Genomic DNA, 16,492 nt, shown 5'->3' with positions numbered 1-16,492 from the left:
CGCCGGGTGAGAAAATCCCAGGGCGGAGCCTGCGGAGGAGGCGGAGGAAAGGCGGCGGATCCAGGATGGGCAGGAGGTGCAGCACTTGGTCCGGGATTCGGAAAGGAGTTCCCGTCGTGGCGCAGTGGTTAGCGACACCGACTAGGAACCATGAGGTTGCGGGTCCCATCCCTGGCTTCGCTCAGCGGGTTAAGGATCCCGCGTTGCCGTGAGCTGCGGTGTAGGTCGCAGATGCGGCTTGGATCCCGCGTGGCTGTGGCCGTGGTGTAGGCCAGTGGCTACAGCTCCGAGCTGCGGTGTAGGTCGCAGATGCGGCTTGGATCCCGCGTGGCTGTGGCTCTGGTGTAGGCCAGTGGCTACAGCTCGGATTAGACCCCTAGCCTAGGAACCTCCATATGCCTCTGGAGCGGCCCTAGAAAAGGCAAAAAGACCAAAAAAAAAAAAAAGGGAAACCCCAAGTTATGGGAAGTCACTCAAAAAGAGCTTCGGAACTGCCCTGAAGTGATGGGAAACGCCTGTGGTTTTCTTGGTAGTGAATCCCTCACCGCAATTTAATTAGAAGCATTGCATTAGATGGTCATTCTGAAGAAAACTGCAGGAAATGGTTTTTCAGGAGCCCCCGTCCCTGGAGGTCGAAGCTCTAGCTCCTCGGAAAGGATGCGCCTCTTTCTGCGGGCAGGAGCCAGGTGGGTTCACTTCCCTGCGTGGACTGGGGGACCTCCAGTCCCCTCCTGTGTGCCGCGCCCACACAGGGCAGAGCCACCGGCTGAGAATCCATTGGGTCTATGTGGGGGCCGGGCAGGGCGAGGGAGCGGGATGGCAGCCACGGTGAGGGGTTAAGAGGGTGCGGGGGGGGGGGGGTCCTCCCGGCTCCCTCCCCACTGAGGGACCCACGGGGTGGGCGTGGAGACGCCTTGGGGACGCACCGGTGTGAGCGCGTTTCCAGAGGGTGGAGGCTGCTGGGTGCTGACCTGGGAGAAGCGTGGAAGCCGGAGTTCATTGCAGGGTCTGTGCAGTTTTCTGTACACACGGGTCTGGTGCTTATTATAAAACCACTAGGATAAGTTTCTCTTTGACCCTCTGAGCGGGGCAAGGGGATACCTGCGAGCTACACAGATGTGGAAGGATGGGGGTGCGGGAGTCACTCCTGTTCACCTCTAGGCCCTGTTCCCCAGGTTGCTGCAGGGAAGCAGGCGTCCTGGACTTGAACCTGCACCCTGGGTCCACGTCCAGCCTCCCCAGCTCTCGGGGAATCGCCAGCCCAGCCAGCTTCACTGCTGACTAGGAGTTGGCTGCTGGTCCTTCGCCCATTCGTTATCACTCCCCGCTGGCCAGCCTGCGTAGCCTCTCTAAGCTCCGTCTTCCCTGTGGCAGAGCAGCCGGCCAGGTGCAGACGCGGCCACGGAGCCTCCAGTCAAGGGCGACAAGGGGTCACGTGCCGGGCGGGGCCCGGCTTCCCCAGGAGGAGACCTAGAGGTCGCCATGTCGTGGGTGGGGACCAGAGAGGGGGTTTGTCCCCTCCAGAGTGGGACTGACATCGGGGAGACAGTACTGAGCGGCGGCTTGAGGCGAGATCTTGATTCTCTGCTCAGGAATGGAGCCTGGGCAGCCTGGGAGGAAACCGGGAATTAAAGCCCCGAGACCCCTGGGGGCTGGAAGCAAAAAGCAGGTTGCCCGATTCTTAGCCTTCTGAAAGCAAGGGTGTTGCAAGGAGGAGGAGACGGTGAAAACAGGCACAAAGTTTATGGGGATCGGGAGGGCATCGGGAGGGCACACGCCGGGGGAGCAGGGGAGCGGAAGCCCAAGAGCGCACGCAGAGCGAGTGTGGACGCCCCATGGTGGGGAGCCGCCAAGGGACGTGGGGCAGGCCTTCCGCGTGGTTGTTTTTCTCTGGCCACTTATCTTGCTTTATTTCTCACACCTGACCACACCCAGGGCCTCACCTGTGCATCTTTTCGCCCAGGTGGATTCCAGCCCGGGGTGGGGGGTATCAGGGGGGGCTAACTCATCCTGGGCTGGCACCCTCCCTTGTGACCCCAGGCACCTGTCTGAGCATGTGTTGTTGGAGCGGTCTGTCTCTGCTCCAGCAGAGCCTGGCGCCTGCTGTTTGCTTTTTCCTTAAAGTGTCAGAGAGAAGCCAGGGCCAGTGCACTCGGCTGACAAGTGGCAGCTGCTCTCAGCCCAGGGCCCCTCATCAGCCCTGGAAGGCAGGGGGGTGGGGGGGTGGCGGGTCTGGAGGTCAGGGGTTGAGCGGGGTGTCCGAGGCAGGGTGGGGAAGGCTCAGAGGTGTACAGAGGAGGAGTTCCCATCGTGGCTCAGCGGTTAGCGACCGACTAGATCCCTGGCCTCACTCAATGGGTTATGGATCCAGCGTTGCCATGAGCTGTAGTGTAGATTGCAGCTGAGGCTCTGATCCTGTGTGGCTGTGGCTGTGGCTGTGGTGTGGGCTGATGGCTACAGCTCCAATTCGACCTCTAGTCTCAGAACCTCCATATGCCACAGAGGCGGCCCTAAAAAGACAAAAAGACCAAAAAAAGAAGGGTACAGAGGAGGCAGAGCCCACAGATCTTGGTGGTTTAGGGGTGGGGAGAGGAGTGCCAGCTGGGCATGTGGCCTTCTCCTTCCACTAGAATCCAAGGTGACACGCTGGCCAAGTGTGGGGTGGAGAAAGGGACGAGGTGGTCCCCAGGCTGTGGGCCCACAGGTGGCAAGTCCTCGTCGGGCACAAGGCTAAGGGTGCTGGGTGCTGGGGCTAAGGGTGCTGAGTGGGTGATGCCCCACGTTGCTGAAACGAGAGGTGAATGCAGAACTGAGTCTGGGGGACCCTTGAATTCTGGGTGTGGCAGAGGAAAGGCCCAGACGGGATAGGGCAGAACCTTCCAGCTGCCCCACAGGTGGAGCATCTAGAACCAGGTGGGCAGAGCAGGACAGAGTCCCTACACCAGGACGTGGTAAAGGAGTGACTTTTGTGACTTTTGCCCAGTGGGCAAATAAAGCGCAAATCCAGTCGTCCTCGCGGGACGATGGCACCAAGTCACTGTGACATCCAGCCCCCAGAGGGGCGCAGAGGCCAGGGCCCCAGACCCCACCCTGCCCCGAGGGCTGTAAGGGAGCAGGACCCTGGGGACCCTGGCTCAGGTCCTCCACCTCCGTTTGTTTATAGAAAAACCTCAGTCAAGGAATCAATTTAATCAGAGAAATGAGAAAATATAGAGAAGGAGGAAAACAGTCTTTTAGTCATTCAACAAAGTCAAGAACCTTGAGTTCTTCCCCAAGGACTCGAGGTAGCATCCCCAGCCCTGTCCTCCGAGCTGTTTTGCAGATGCCGAAGCCCCACCAGGCGGAAGTCGACTGGATGCTGCCCCCAGCACGGAAACCCCGAAACCCCCGACCAGCTGGAACCAGAGGAGGATGACGCCCACTCCCGATGACCTCACCACCAGCCAATCAGGAAAATGTCCACGAGCCGATCCCGCCCTGCTCCTCCCCCGCTGGGACTCCTCCCTCCCCGCCCCGCGGGGCAGGGGCCACGGTCCTTGCGGCTCTAGCCAGCTGTTTCCTGCTGTTTCCTCGTGCTCCGTCTCCCCGTGACTCTATTTGGTGTCAGTGCCCAGAGGCGGCCGAGATTCTGGCAGTAGGGCGGAGGAGGCATGAGAAAGAGGCCTCACAAATGGCCTGGCCTGGGGACCCAAGTGCCCCACCCCCTGGGCTGAAAGCAGGGGCTGGTCCCTGAGGCCACCTCCCAAATCAGCCTGCCCTCCTGCCCATCCAGCTCAGCGGGGGCTCCTGGGCGGGCCTCCCACACCCCGAGGGGCCTCCAAGGCTGAGGGCTCACAGATGAGGTGCCCCAGGGACTTTGATGGGAAGGGGTGTCCTCATGAAGCCCTTCGGTGTCTGACAATGAACTAGTCTGTTTATGTTGAACGCAAACCGCTGGAATGTCATAAAACCATAAAGTGAACAGTGCTTTCAGAGGTGACTTCCCAGAGGCAAGGCCGTGGGCGCTCAACCACGTGACTCCTGGGCAATCATGTGCCTGCGTGGGCACGAGCCGGGCCAAGCCTGTCTCCCTGCTTTTAGCAACGCCGGGAGCCCGTCTCTCTCCAGAGGGTCACCCTGGAATCTCAGCTGCAGCGAGAGGTGGCGGTTCGTTTTCTTTTGACTCTAGGAGTTTGCAGGTTTCAGTTGATTGGCTGCCCAACTAGAGACACATCCAGCGGCGAGTTCTTCCTGGCCCAGAAGTGCTGCCGTGTTTGTCTCCCGGCTCGTACGTTCATTCTGACTGCTGTCCTCTCTCTCCCGGCTCCGGCGCATTGATGTTCCGGTCTTGTGCCTCAGCTGTCACACACACGCACACACACACCTGCTGTTGTCAGTGCCCCAGAGTCCTTGAGATGACCTGTCCTCTGGGTCCCTCCCGTCACGGCGGGGTCAGCGGGGTCGTGTGGACCATTCACAGGCTTGCGGGTCTGGATCAGCTGGAGCTGGTCTGCCAGTGACGGGGGATGTGGGCCGTGGTCGCTGGCATGATAGAGGCATCCATTTGTCCCTGTCGTTCTGGAGCTTTCATGCTGCGTTTGGAAGCTATTTTATTAGATGCAGAAGCATTTTATTTTATTTTTTGCTTTTTAGGGCCACATCTGCAGCATATGGAGGTTCCCAGGTTAGGGCTTGAATTGGAGCTACAGCTGCTGGCCTCCACCACAGCCACAGCAACGCCAGTTCCGAGCTGCAGCTGCGGCCTGCACCACAGCTCACGGCAACGCTGGATCCTTAACCCGCTGAGCGAGGCCGCGGATTGAACCCACAACCTCACGGATACGCGTTGGATTCGTTTCCGCCACGCCACGGCAGGAACTCCAAGAGGCATTTTAAATTGCTCTCTTCTTGGTTGGTCGAGCGTTTGTCAGCAGACAGCGACTCTTTCTCCCTAACCGTGCACTTGTCTTGGTCTCTCTAGTCTGATATGAGCAGAGCAACCCCACAATCCCACCGTCTTTGGCTGGAATAGCCCTGAGGAGTCATTTTCCGGCTTTGACTTTCACCCTTGTGCCCCCACAGGCTTCGGGCACGTCTCTTGGGAGGGGAGACTCCAGACGTCTATCCCGCTGCCCACCTGGTCGTTGAGCCCACTTTGCCTGCATCAGATTACGGCTCAGCATCACCACGCATGGCCTGGCAGCGGGCAGACTTTCACCGGAATTTGGACAAGCAGCTTCCCCGGGGTGGGGGCCACCTTCTGGCGCCACGTGTCTGCTGGCACCAGGGCCCCTCTGCGTGCACACCCTCTGGGGGCCAACGGGCCTGAAAGTCCGCATTTGATGCCCAGGGCCGGGGGCACAGTCCCAGAATCCCCGTCACCCATTTACTCTGTCCTTCGCAAGCCTGGGTCGGGGCGGTCCTGCAGGCAGGGCCGCAGAGGGCGTCAGAGGGTCTGTTCCTTCCATCGTCATCCTTTGGGGAAGAGTTAAGCTTTTCCTCCTCTTCGGTGGGGGGAAGGAAGTGTTTTCTGACTCCCTTCCTGGGGCTTGTGGTGGCTTTCAGATTTTTAACTCCAGGAAATGCGTTTCCTTCCTCTTCTTTGGCCCTGCCCCTGCCCAGAGGTCCCAGCCTCCAACCCGTGGTCACACCTTTTTTTTTAGCGAAGATTTTTCCTCGGTTCTTTTTTTTTTTTTTCTTTTCTTTTTCTTTTTAGACCCACATCCCCAGCATCTGGAGGTTCCCAGGCTAGGCATCTAATTGGAGCTGTAACTACTGGCCGCATGCCACTCTCATAGCAACACGGGATCCGAGCTGCATCCGCAACCTATACCACAGCTCACGGCAACGCAGGATCCTTAACCCACTGAGCGAGGCCAGGGATCAAACCCGCGTCCTCATGGATGCTAGTCAGGTTCGTGAACCGCTGAGCCACAGAGGGGACTCTTTTTCCTCGGTTCTTTGCTGTTCCTTTCTGTTCTTGTTCTTCTAACTTCTCTCTGTGTTGGGGATTGTTTAGATTTTAAATTTAAGCCGAATTTGTTGTTTTCCTTCTGACAAGGCTGCGTTCGAGCATCTCATTACTTCGTCCTCCCCTGACCCGGCCTTCAATACACTTGGGACCTTGCTGTCTTTGTAGCTTCGTTTTAGCAAGAAGCGTGTTTTCAGCATTCATCCTTCCTAATCAAGACCAGATACCTTTCCATCCATCTGAGCGCTCTCTTCCCTTCTTCGTAGAAGTGGCTGCTTTGTTGCCGCTTCCGTGAAGTAGCCTCACCTCTGCCTTTCTCGGGGTGGGGGGGCATCTGAGCAGGATCAAGAGTGATGGGGTGGGGGAGCAGGTGGGGATGAACCCGGCCCGCAGCTCCTTCCAGGGTTCTTGCCGGGGTGGCAGGTGACCCGCAGCATCCAGACCTGCTCCCCGCAGAACCCTCACCTGCAAAGCTGTAGATGTACCTGGGGTTGTTCTGGGCAGAATTACATTAATTTCTACGTCCTTGACATTTGTTGGTTGGTTTAATCTCATAAAAGAAATGTTCGCATGTTGAGACACAGGGCAGAAACTCTGGCTGATACATGAGGTAACTTGAATTTATTTTTTTTTTCCTTTTTAGGGCTACACCCGAGGCATATGGAAGTTCCCAGGCCAGGGGTCAAATCGGAGCTGCAGCTGCTGGGCTGCACCACAGCCACAGCAACGTGGGATCTGAGCCACGTCTGCAACCTACACCACAGCTACACTTTAACCCACTGAGAGAGGTCAGGGATCGAACCTGCATCCTCCTGGACACTATGTTGGGTTCTTAACCCGCTGAGCCACAATGGGAGCTCCTTGCTCTGGCTGATACGTGAGTTAACTTGAATTTACGCCAACTGAAGCAGCCTGTGTATGGCCACTCAGACATACGTTGCGCGTCTGCTTTAATCATGAGAGAAATGGACACACTGACCAGACGTAAGGAAGTCATGTTAAAAATAAAGATTAGGAGTTTCCGTCGTGGCGCCGCAGAAATGAATCCGACGAGGAACCATGAGGTTGCAGGTTTGATCCCTGGCCTTGCTCAGTGGGTGAAGGACCTGGCGTTGCCGTGAGCTGTCGTGTAGTTTGCAGATGCGGCTCAGACCCTGCATTGCTGTGGCTGTGGCGTAGGCCGGCAGCTCCAGCTCCTCTGATTAGACCCCTCGTCTGGGAACCTCCATATGCCGCCAGTGTGTCCCTAAAAAGACCAAAAAAAAAAAAGGGTCAAAGTGTTGTTTAAATCACTTGCTTGGCTATTTTGATGGCATCTGTCAAGTTTTAAAACGATTTCCAGAGTTCCCACTGCGGCCAGCAGGTTAAGAACCTGACATAGTGTCTGTGAGGATTCTGGTTTTTGCATCTTGTTTTGTTTTTCTTCTTCAAGCGAGCAAAATCTTTATTAAAGGAAAGCAAACAGCTCCCAGGGCTGCTGGGAGCAGGGAGAAGAGCCCCCTCCCCCATTGTCTTATAGGGGTTTTTGTTCCTTAAAGATGGGGTCCAGAGAGGTGGGGTCTTCTCCCATTGGCCTTGCTCAATTACCCACATCCGTCCTTGTCCAGTAGGGTCCTAGGGGTGGAAATGTCCCGTACGCCTCAGAGTTTCTTTGACCTTTTCTTCCCGTAAAGGGAGTCTCGGGGTGAGGGACTCCTGTCCCTCTGGGCGCAGGTGCACTCCCTGCAGCCAACAAGGCCTGCGGGGCTGTTACTCCCGGAGCCCTTAAGCCACACATGCTCATCAGTGGCCACGTCCAAGCGGGCGTCGAAGCCCACGCTCCTGCGCGGACGACCCGAGTGAACAGTCTGCCTCAATAAGATTCCCTCCCCAGGTGCCAAGGCCACGCTCACGTGCTCACTCGCTCTGTACCTGCTAGTCTGTGGTCTGTTTTTTGTTTTTTGGGGTTTTTTTTTTGTCTTTTTAGGGTCACACCCTCAGCACATGGAGCTTCCCAGGCTAGGGCTCGGATTGGAGCTGCAGCTGCCGGCCTCCACCACAGCTCAGAGCCACACTGGATTCTTAACTCACTGAGTGAGGCCAGGGATCAAACCCACGTCCTCGTGGATCCTGGTGGATGCTAGTCAGGTTTGTTTCCGCTGAGCCGTGGTGGGAACTCCTTTTTGTTTCTCTAATCCTTGAAGGACTGTGGTCCTGACTTTGTTCTGACAAGATTTAAAACTGTGCCGAAAACGCTGCTTCCCTGGAGGAGTTTCTCCGCGTCGTCTGGGCAGCGGGCTTCAGGGCCAGTCCTCCGTTTGGCTGTCACATGAACGTCTTTTCTCTCTCATTGTTTACCGGTGATTTTTGTCGACACGTCTCTGTTCTAACAACATGGGTTCTTTCCCAAGTCATCTGCTCGCTCAGCAAACCTGGGCCGAGGGGGAGCCAGCGGCTGGGACCCGTTGCGGAATCCCTGGACGCTCGGCCGCGGGGGGCGGGGGAGGACGGTGCGGAGGGGCTGAGGCCCATCGAGGTCAGAGCCCTTCGGAGCAGTTTCCCATCCAGTCCCGCCCAGAGTGAGCACGGCCCACGGCTGTCACCCCTCGTGGCCCGTCCTCCCCCGTTAGCTGTCAGCCTTTGTTCCCAGAACTGCAGGAGCCAGGACACTTCCCCGGAAAACTAGTCCCCAGCGAGTGGCAGGCCAGGCCCTGGGCGGGGCCCACCTCGATCCCAAGGGCAGAGGGGGGCAGTTCCAGAGGCTTTGCCGCTGTCCCTGGGGGGCAGGAGCTGGGAAGACCTTCTCCAGGGGCTGCTTGAAGGTGGTCCTCCAGGGGCAGGGTCCCCGGGGATGCTGTGAGGCAGAGGGGCCACCGGGTGCTCTCCTGGAGGGGCTTCTGGGGCCACCGCATGGTCTGGGGAGAAGCCGAGGACCCGGCTGAGGCAGCTCTCATGACACCGGCTTCATCGGCTGCAGGCTCCCTGAGCAGCCCCTGTGCCCGGAGTGTCTGGCGTGGACTGAGGGTGACACGGGGGCGCGTCCGACGGTGCCATTCGGGCATCGGCAGAAGCGGGCAGCCAGCCGCCAACTGCACCGACGGGTCCGCCTGGTTCCTCTTAATGCACAGGAACATTCCGTACCCCTCCCAGAAAAGCCAGGACATGAGATGTCATCAGGAATTAAGTCTGAGTTGAGGAACTACAGGTTTTGCAGTTTCTTCTACTTTTTTTCCTGCCAAATTTCTACAGTGGATATGTGCCTGAATCATCAGGGAAAACGTCTTTACGAATAAGCAAGGAGGGGGAGTTCCTGCTGTGGCTCGGCAGGTGAAACCCGACTAGCATCCCTGAGGATGCGGGTTCGATCCCTGGCCTCACTCAGTGGGTTAAGGATCCAGCGTGGCCGTGAGCTGTGGTGTAGGTCGCAGATGCAGCTCGGATCCTGCCTTGCTGCAGCAGCTACAGCTCTGATTGGACCCCTAGCCTGTGAAACTCCATATGCTGCCAGTGCAGCCCTAAAAAGAAAAATAAATAAAATATAAAGAAAAACAAAAACCAAAAAACTCCCTGACTGTCCATACCTCACGGCCCTAGTGTGAGGTTGGAAGTGGGCGTGGGGTGTGAGGGTGAAAGTTGGGGGTGCAAGTCCCCAGGTGGGGGCTCTGAGCCAGACACGAGGCAAGGAGTAGCCCTCAGCCCCCAGCCTTGGACAGGGAAGCACTGCTGTCCTGGTGTCAGACAGCAAATAAAGCTCCCCACGCCCTCGGCACATGGACGTTCCTGGGGCAGGGACTGAACCCACACTGCAGCGGTAACCTACGCCAGAGCTGCAGCAATACCTGGTCCTTAACCCACCGTGCTGGGCTGGGGATTGAACCTGTGCCGTCACAGAGACACTGGGTTCTTACCCCTGTGCCACAGAGGGAACTCCCAGAAGTTTTAATTTTAAAATTAGAGTTCCCTGGTGGCCTAGCCGTTAAGGATCCGGCATTGTCACTGATGAGACTCAGGTCTCCACGGTGGCATGGGTTCGATCCCTGGCCTGGGAACTTCTGTATGCCGTAGGAGCAGCCAAAAAAAATTAAACATTAAAATAAAAGAAAAGTAGCCCCCACCAGGGGCTGGGGCAGCCCCGCCTGGAAATACAGGATGGGACTGGCCCCGTCTCCCACCTGCACACACCTGGGGCACCTGGTCACTTGGTGGCTTCTGGCTCTGCAGGTCTGAGTGGTGGATGCTGTGCTCACCAGTTGCGGCTGCTCCTGGGTCACATGGGGCGAGGCGACTCTCTGTGCGCCGTGCGGCACCTGTCCACACCTCACGCACCGTGGCCATGGCAATGTCAGAGATTTGTTTCAGGTGGGTCCACCCGGCTCTGCGGGAGCCACCAATGGCAGGCCTTGTAGCGCCTAAACAGACCAGAGGGAGAGGTCCCGGCCCTGAGGGCGGGCCAGCGGCCAGAGCTCTCTGCCACCCCCTCAGGACACACGGTGGGACAGGTCACGGGTCACAGGCTCCTGATGCCCCAAAGACATTCCCGTGGTTCTCTTTCCTTAGAGCTGGTGCCCTCTGCCTCTGATTCCTGCTTCCTTTGAGGGGCCTCAGGTTTCCTGTCCCCACTGTGGGAAGAGGGTTTGGGTTTCTCTTTCACTTCTGGGGCCCATGGTTGGAGGGTGGAAAGTACCGGAGCCCAGGGCCTCTGGAGGGGCGGCTGCACCTGCTGATGAAGAAGGGGCAGTCAGGGTCAAGGCCCCTCCTAGGCCTCCTGCGATTCCTGGTCACCTGAGGCCACTGTCCTGCCCTGGTCACCTGCTACCTTTTCTTCATCCCCCCACCCCCACACTGGATGCCCATTCCCCCTTATTCGGAAACCACCCTAAGAGTTAGAAATAAAACAGCGGGACCTTCCGCCCAAAGTCATTGCTGAGACACAGAAACAGTGTCTGCACAGAGGCTGGGTGTGGTGTCCCCCCAAATCCACACGTGAAATCCTGCCCCCAGGGTGACTGTGTTGGGAGGCAGGGCCATTGGAAGGTGACTGAGCGAGAAGTGGGGCCCCATGAACGGATTTCTTGTCCCTTTGAGGGTTCAACTCCACCTCTTGGGCCAGGATCCGGGCCTGGGGCACCTTTAATTAGAGGGTGATTCCGCGACCTCCACCACCTGCCCGGCCCTCCCTGGTTTTCCTGACGCCTGGGTAACTTTGCTGATTTACGCTCGGCTGAGACATGGAGCCACATGCATGGTTTAATAGCATCTTTCTTAGTGGTTTTCCTAATTATGAAACTGTTACAACTGGGGACACATCTGCTAAGACCCAACAGTCCCGTTCTCCCAAGCCATTGATATAAAAAAACTTTTAAACTTCTACCCAGAGAACGGCAGTTATTTTTTATTTTTATTTTTAGGGCTGCATCTGCGGCACAGCGTATGGAGGTTCCCAGACTAGGGGTGGAATCAGAGGTGCAGCTGCCCGCCTATGCCTCAGCAGCAGCCACAGCAACGCAGGACCTGAGCCACGACTGCCGTCTACACCACAGCTCACGGAAACGCCGAATCCTTAACCCACGGAGGGAGGCCGGGGATCAAACCTTCCACCTCACGGTTCTTAGTTGGGTTCCTTTCTGCTACGCCACAGGAGGAACTCCCCGCGTTCATTTTAGGAGCCACGGGAAACACAGGGGAGCAGAAGACCCCATCCCCACAGGTGTGGCCTCTGCCAACATCTGGTTCTCGGTCCTCTCTCCCTGGGACCAGGCCCTCTGCACCCCAAGGTCCTGTGGTCATTAATCGCATCTTCTATTTACTCCAATTCACAGACACAGCCCGGGGGGGGGGGGCAGGAACCTCGGGGGCGGGCCGGCTGCAGGTGCACATGTGCACGCGCGCGCACGCCTGGTCTCCCGGGCCGGGCGGCAGCAGAGCTGCCCTGCGGGTGGCTCGGGTGTGCCCCCAGCCCGCAAGACTGGGCTCTGCTGGGAGGGATCCTGAGCTGGCGGGACCCCCATGTCCACCAGCTTGACTTCCCTGATCAGAAAACAGAGGCCAGAGCAGACGGCAGAGCTCGAGTTCTCCGAGTTAAGGGATTGGCCCTTAGTTCCAGTTCTCTGGAGCTAAGGCTGGGCGGCGGCTCCTTCCCAGGAAGCGGAGCTTTGGGTAGGGAAGCACCGGTCAGTCCACACAGCCTGAAGTCACCAGCAGGGGGAGCCGCTGGCAAAGGCGAGTGAGAGGGAAAAAGGAGTCTGCTGGAAGTGCCCAGGTGACAACTTCGTGCTTGTGGCAAAGGGGCCCCTGGCTGACGGGCTCCTTGGGCGAGGAGGCGGCTTCCTCCAGAGCAGCAGGGCGCAGGCGTCTAGGCTCCGAACCGTCCCTCTAATCCAGGCAGCCCAGAGACTCCACCTCTAAATCAGCTGGGGGGGTGGGGTGTGGGCGGCCACACTCAGGGCCCGCTCTGTGCCCTGAGGGGTGGGGGGATGCACCCCGAGCCAGGAGCAGGCGGTGGCAGGGAGCACACACAGGGACCTGGAAGCCAGCGTCCAGCGTGTACCCCGCCCCCACCCAGTGTGATGGGGAGACAGGGCGGGGGCGGGGGGTGGTAGGAGGAGTGTGAGCACAAGAGTGGGGCCACCCCCAAGCCTTGGGATTTTCCCTCAGGGGAGCCCACAGCCCGACCCCAAAGGCACCCTGACCTCCACGTCTCCAGACAGCGAGAGGGGAGCAGAGATGGCCTGGCCGGTGTGGGAAGACTCTCCCGACTCCCCAGGGGCACCCTGGGCCGGTGGTGGAGGTGACAAGACTGGGCTTCCTGGCACTGGCAGGAGCAGGGAGCCATGGCTGGCGGGCATGCTCAGTGACAGCGGTGACACCAGTCCCAGCCACTCCTGACTTGCCACCACCACCCAGCCTGCAGGGACTCTGCATGCCTCTGCAGCATCCGATGTCCCAGGCCCCCCAGGGAAGGGTGAAGCCAGAACCCGCCCCCCCACTCAGAGGTGGGCGAGCGCACCGACAATTCCCAGGGCAGGTGGTCTGAACCAGGCGCTCTGCAAACCGGGGGCAGCTTTCGGCCGTGGGGTGAGATGGGCATTTAGGGACCACGGGTCTGGGCCACTGACCGGCCCCGTAAACCTGAGAGGAAAAGCCGATATCGCTACATTCCCGGAAACAACACAGTAAACCCGAGTGGCTGTGGGTTGGGGCTGAGAACCTCACTCTGAAGGACGGTCAGCCGGACGCAAGGGCATTTGAGGGATGCCCTGGGCCCGGCCTGGTCGCTGGTTGGGTCCAGCCTGTGTGGGGGCAGCATTTCCAAACTGCCTTGTCAGGCCTTCCCGGTTCTGCTGGGGACACACCAGTGCCCCCACCTACGGCGCTGCTCAGACTGTGAAAGGGCCCCCCCAGGAGGTCTCTGCTGACTCCGCAGGGTGCCCTGGCCGTGGCAGGTGCATGAAATGCCCCCCCTTCCAGGGTCTTGCACACCTCCCCACCGCCTAACTGGTCCCCAGGAAACCCACCTTTAAATGGAAAGGTAGGAAACCACCCATGCACAAAATGCCACCAAAATCAGAAGTCATGAGCAGAGGAAGGTACAAATGCAGGACACTGGGATGCACTTGCAATTAAGTGACCAGCCACTTAAAGCAATCTCATATAGAGACAGACTCCTGTATCAAAACTTCGGGGTAACTGCAAACCAAAAATCTACAAGTGATACACGCACAAATACGAAAAATCAACCCAAATACAACACTAGTCATCAAACCACAAGAGGAGAGAACAAGAGAAGGGAAGAAAAAAGAGCAACAGAAACAAACCCAGGAAACCCACCTTTAAATGGATGTGTGCCGCTTCAGTGGCAAGGACGGCTGGTGTATGCAGACCACCGGGGCCACTCGGCCCAGGGCCCTGCAGTTCTCACACCCATTTGCTCCTGTCCTGCTCCTTTCTTGTCTACACAACCTGCTGGAGCTTCTAGATGCGTCACAGGTGCTGGATTCAGGAGGGACGCCCTGGCCATGAGGGAAAAGAGGGGACTCTGTGCCGCAACCGGGATTTGGACCTGCCCAGGGCAGCCAATGACATGCAGCTCACCCAGATCCCGACCCGAAGGTCTCGGGGCAGCACTGGCCACAACCAAATATCAGCGCCCAGGCCCCTCTTCCAGCACCTCCCGAAGCCATTCTTCCTAACTCAAGAGTAACACGCAAGTTTCTGTTGTGGCTCAGCAGAGACAAACCCGACTAGTATCCATGAGGACGTAGGTTCAATCCCCGGCCTCGTTCAGTGGGTTAAGGATCCAGCGTTGCCATGAGCTGTGGTGTAGGTTGCAGACATGGCTCAGATCCTGCGTTGCTCCCATTGGACTCCCAGCCTGGGAACTTCCATATGCCTCAAGTGCAGCCCTAAAAAAAAAAAAAAAGGAACATGCATAGACCACACTTTAAACAAAATTTTTTGGTCTTTTTTGGGGGGCCACACCCAGGGCATATGGAGGTTCCCAGGCTAGGGGTCCAATCAGAGCTGTAGCCACCAGCCTACACCACAGCCACAGCATCTCCAGATCCGAGCCTCCTCATCGACCTACACTACAGCTCACGGCAACGCTGGATCCTTAACCCACTGAGCGAGGCCAGCGATCGAACCTGCGTCCTCATGGATGCTAGTCAGATTCATGAACCACTGAGCCACGATGAGAACTCTAATATACATCATTTTGAAATAAGCAAATACTGGAAGTTAACTTTTATAAGGACAGTCTGGTAGTTCCTGTTATGGCTCAGTGGTAATGAACCCAACCAGTACCTATGAAGATGAGGGTTCAATCCCTGGCCTTGCTCAGTGGGTTAAGGATCTGGTGTTGCCATGAGCTGCGGTGTAGATCATAGATGCAGCTTGGATCTGGCGTTGCTGTGGCTGTGGTGTAGACTGTCAGCTGCAGCTCCGGATCTGACCGCTAGCCTGGGAACTTCTGTATGTGCCATGTGTGGCCCTAAAAAAACAAAAAATTAAAATTAAAATTAAAAAAATTAAAAAATAAAAGGACAGTCTATAAGTGCATGATGACCAGAGGATGAGAAGAGAGACTGCGGGGGTTTCTGGTCCCACAAACCTCTGCTGAGACGCGGCAGAGCACGTGGATAGGCTTCCGCCCTGCAGCGTCCAGGTCCCTTGGAAGGACAAAGGCGACAGAGGTCAGCAGGTGGGCAAAGCAAGTGAGACAAGGAGGGGTGGGCTGGAAGGACCGGCTCTCTGGACGGTGGCCCCCTGGGCACAGCTGAGGTTCCTCCCTCACCACCTTCTCCATCCTCAGCCCCATTTTTCATCACCCTGCTCCTCCGAGGACTGGAAACTCCCCCGCGGGGAACTCTCCATCTGTTCTGTGACCCTTGTGCCTGGAACAGGGTGCATGTGGCGCACAGCAGGGCTCATTAAATCTTCAGTGATTGACTGCGCCCCGCACCAATCACAGAACAGTCATCGCACAAATGTGAAGTGTTGACATGGCAATTTACCAACATCCTATTCACCCAAAGGTCTGCGTGGCGCGGGCCCGTGTCATGTAGATCATTGGTGTGAGTTAGTGTCAACGGGCATGTGTATGTGTGTGCTGGGTCCAAAGTTCCATAAACCAAGCCTGGGACTTTGACTGAACATTCATTTGGTTCTGGGAGTATCTGGAGGTAGGCGGGAAAACAGACACTGCCCACCAGGGCTTCTACTCTTCCAGAAAGACTTTCTCTGGCCCCAGCCTCTGTCCTTCCTAAGAAATAAAATAGGAAAGACCCAGACAGGGTCACCCTCAGACTTCCTAACCATCACTCACTGGGAAGCTATAGATTTTCTCAGTCATCCTGGTCAACTCCGAGGGCTCAGCAGGGGTGGCCAGGATTGATCGGTCCCTGAGGGCAGACGACAGGTGAACCAACAAGGACTTTCTGAGGAAGAGTTCCGGGCAACAGCTTGGTGCAAAACTCTCTGACTTTATTTTGTTAAAAATGACATGCATAGACCACACTTTAAACAAAATTTTTTGGTCTTTTTTGGGGGGCCACACCCAGGGCATATGGAGGTTCCCAGGCTAGGGGTCCAATCAGAGCTGTAGCCACCAGCCTACACCACAGCCACAGCATCTCCAGATCCGAGCCTCCTCATCGACCTACACTACAGCTCACGGCAACGCTGGATCCTTAACCCACTGAGCGAGGCCAGCGATCGAACCTGCGTCCTCATGGATGCTAGTCAGATTCATGAACCACTGAGCCACGATGAGAACTCTAATATACATCATTTTGAAATAAGCAAATACTGGAAGTTAACTTTTATAAGGACAGTCTGGTAGTTCCTGTTATGGCTCAGTGGTAATGAACCCAACCAGTACCTATGAAGATGAGGGTTCAATCCCTGGCCTTGCTCAGTGGGTTAAGGATCTGGTGTTGCCATGAGCTGCGGTGTAGATCATAGATGCAGCTTGGATCTGGCGTTGCTGTGGCTGTGGTGTAGACTGTCAGCTGCAGCTCCGGATCTGACCGCTAGCCTGGGAACTTCTGTATGTGCCATGTGTGG

At 57.2% G+C, this 16,492-nt stretch overlaps 1 long non-coding RNA gene across 1 annotated transcript; it reads left to right on the top strand.

The window, feature by feature from the left end:
* Positions 1–6,480, top strand: LOC146397960 (uncharacterized). The gene is made up of 4 exons (XR_014820585.1): positions 1–127; positions 534–686; positions 3,323–5,893; positions 6,041–6,480. It is a non-coding gene; the product is annotated as an uncharacterized LOC146397960 (long non-coding RNA).
* The last annotated feature ends 10,012 nt before the right edge of the window (positions 6,481–16,492 follow it).

Source organism: Sus scrofa, chromosome 12 (genome assembly GCF_054392235.1).
Source record: "Sus scrofa isolate SSC_HxYL_T2T_F1_AM1 chromosome 12, Sscrofa_HxYL_maternal_Yorkshire_Landrace_v2.0, whole genome shotgun sequence".
In the NCBI taxonomy this organism is placed as follows: Eukaryota; Metazoa; Chordata; class Mammalia; order Artiodactyla; family Suidae; genus Sus; species Sus scrofa.
The sequence above is the reverse complement of the archived record's forward strand: the minus strand, read 5'-3'. Positions and strand labels throughout refer to the sequence as shown.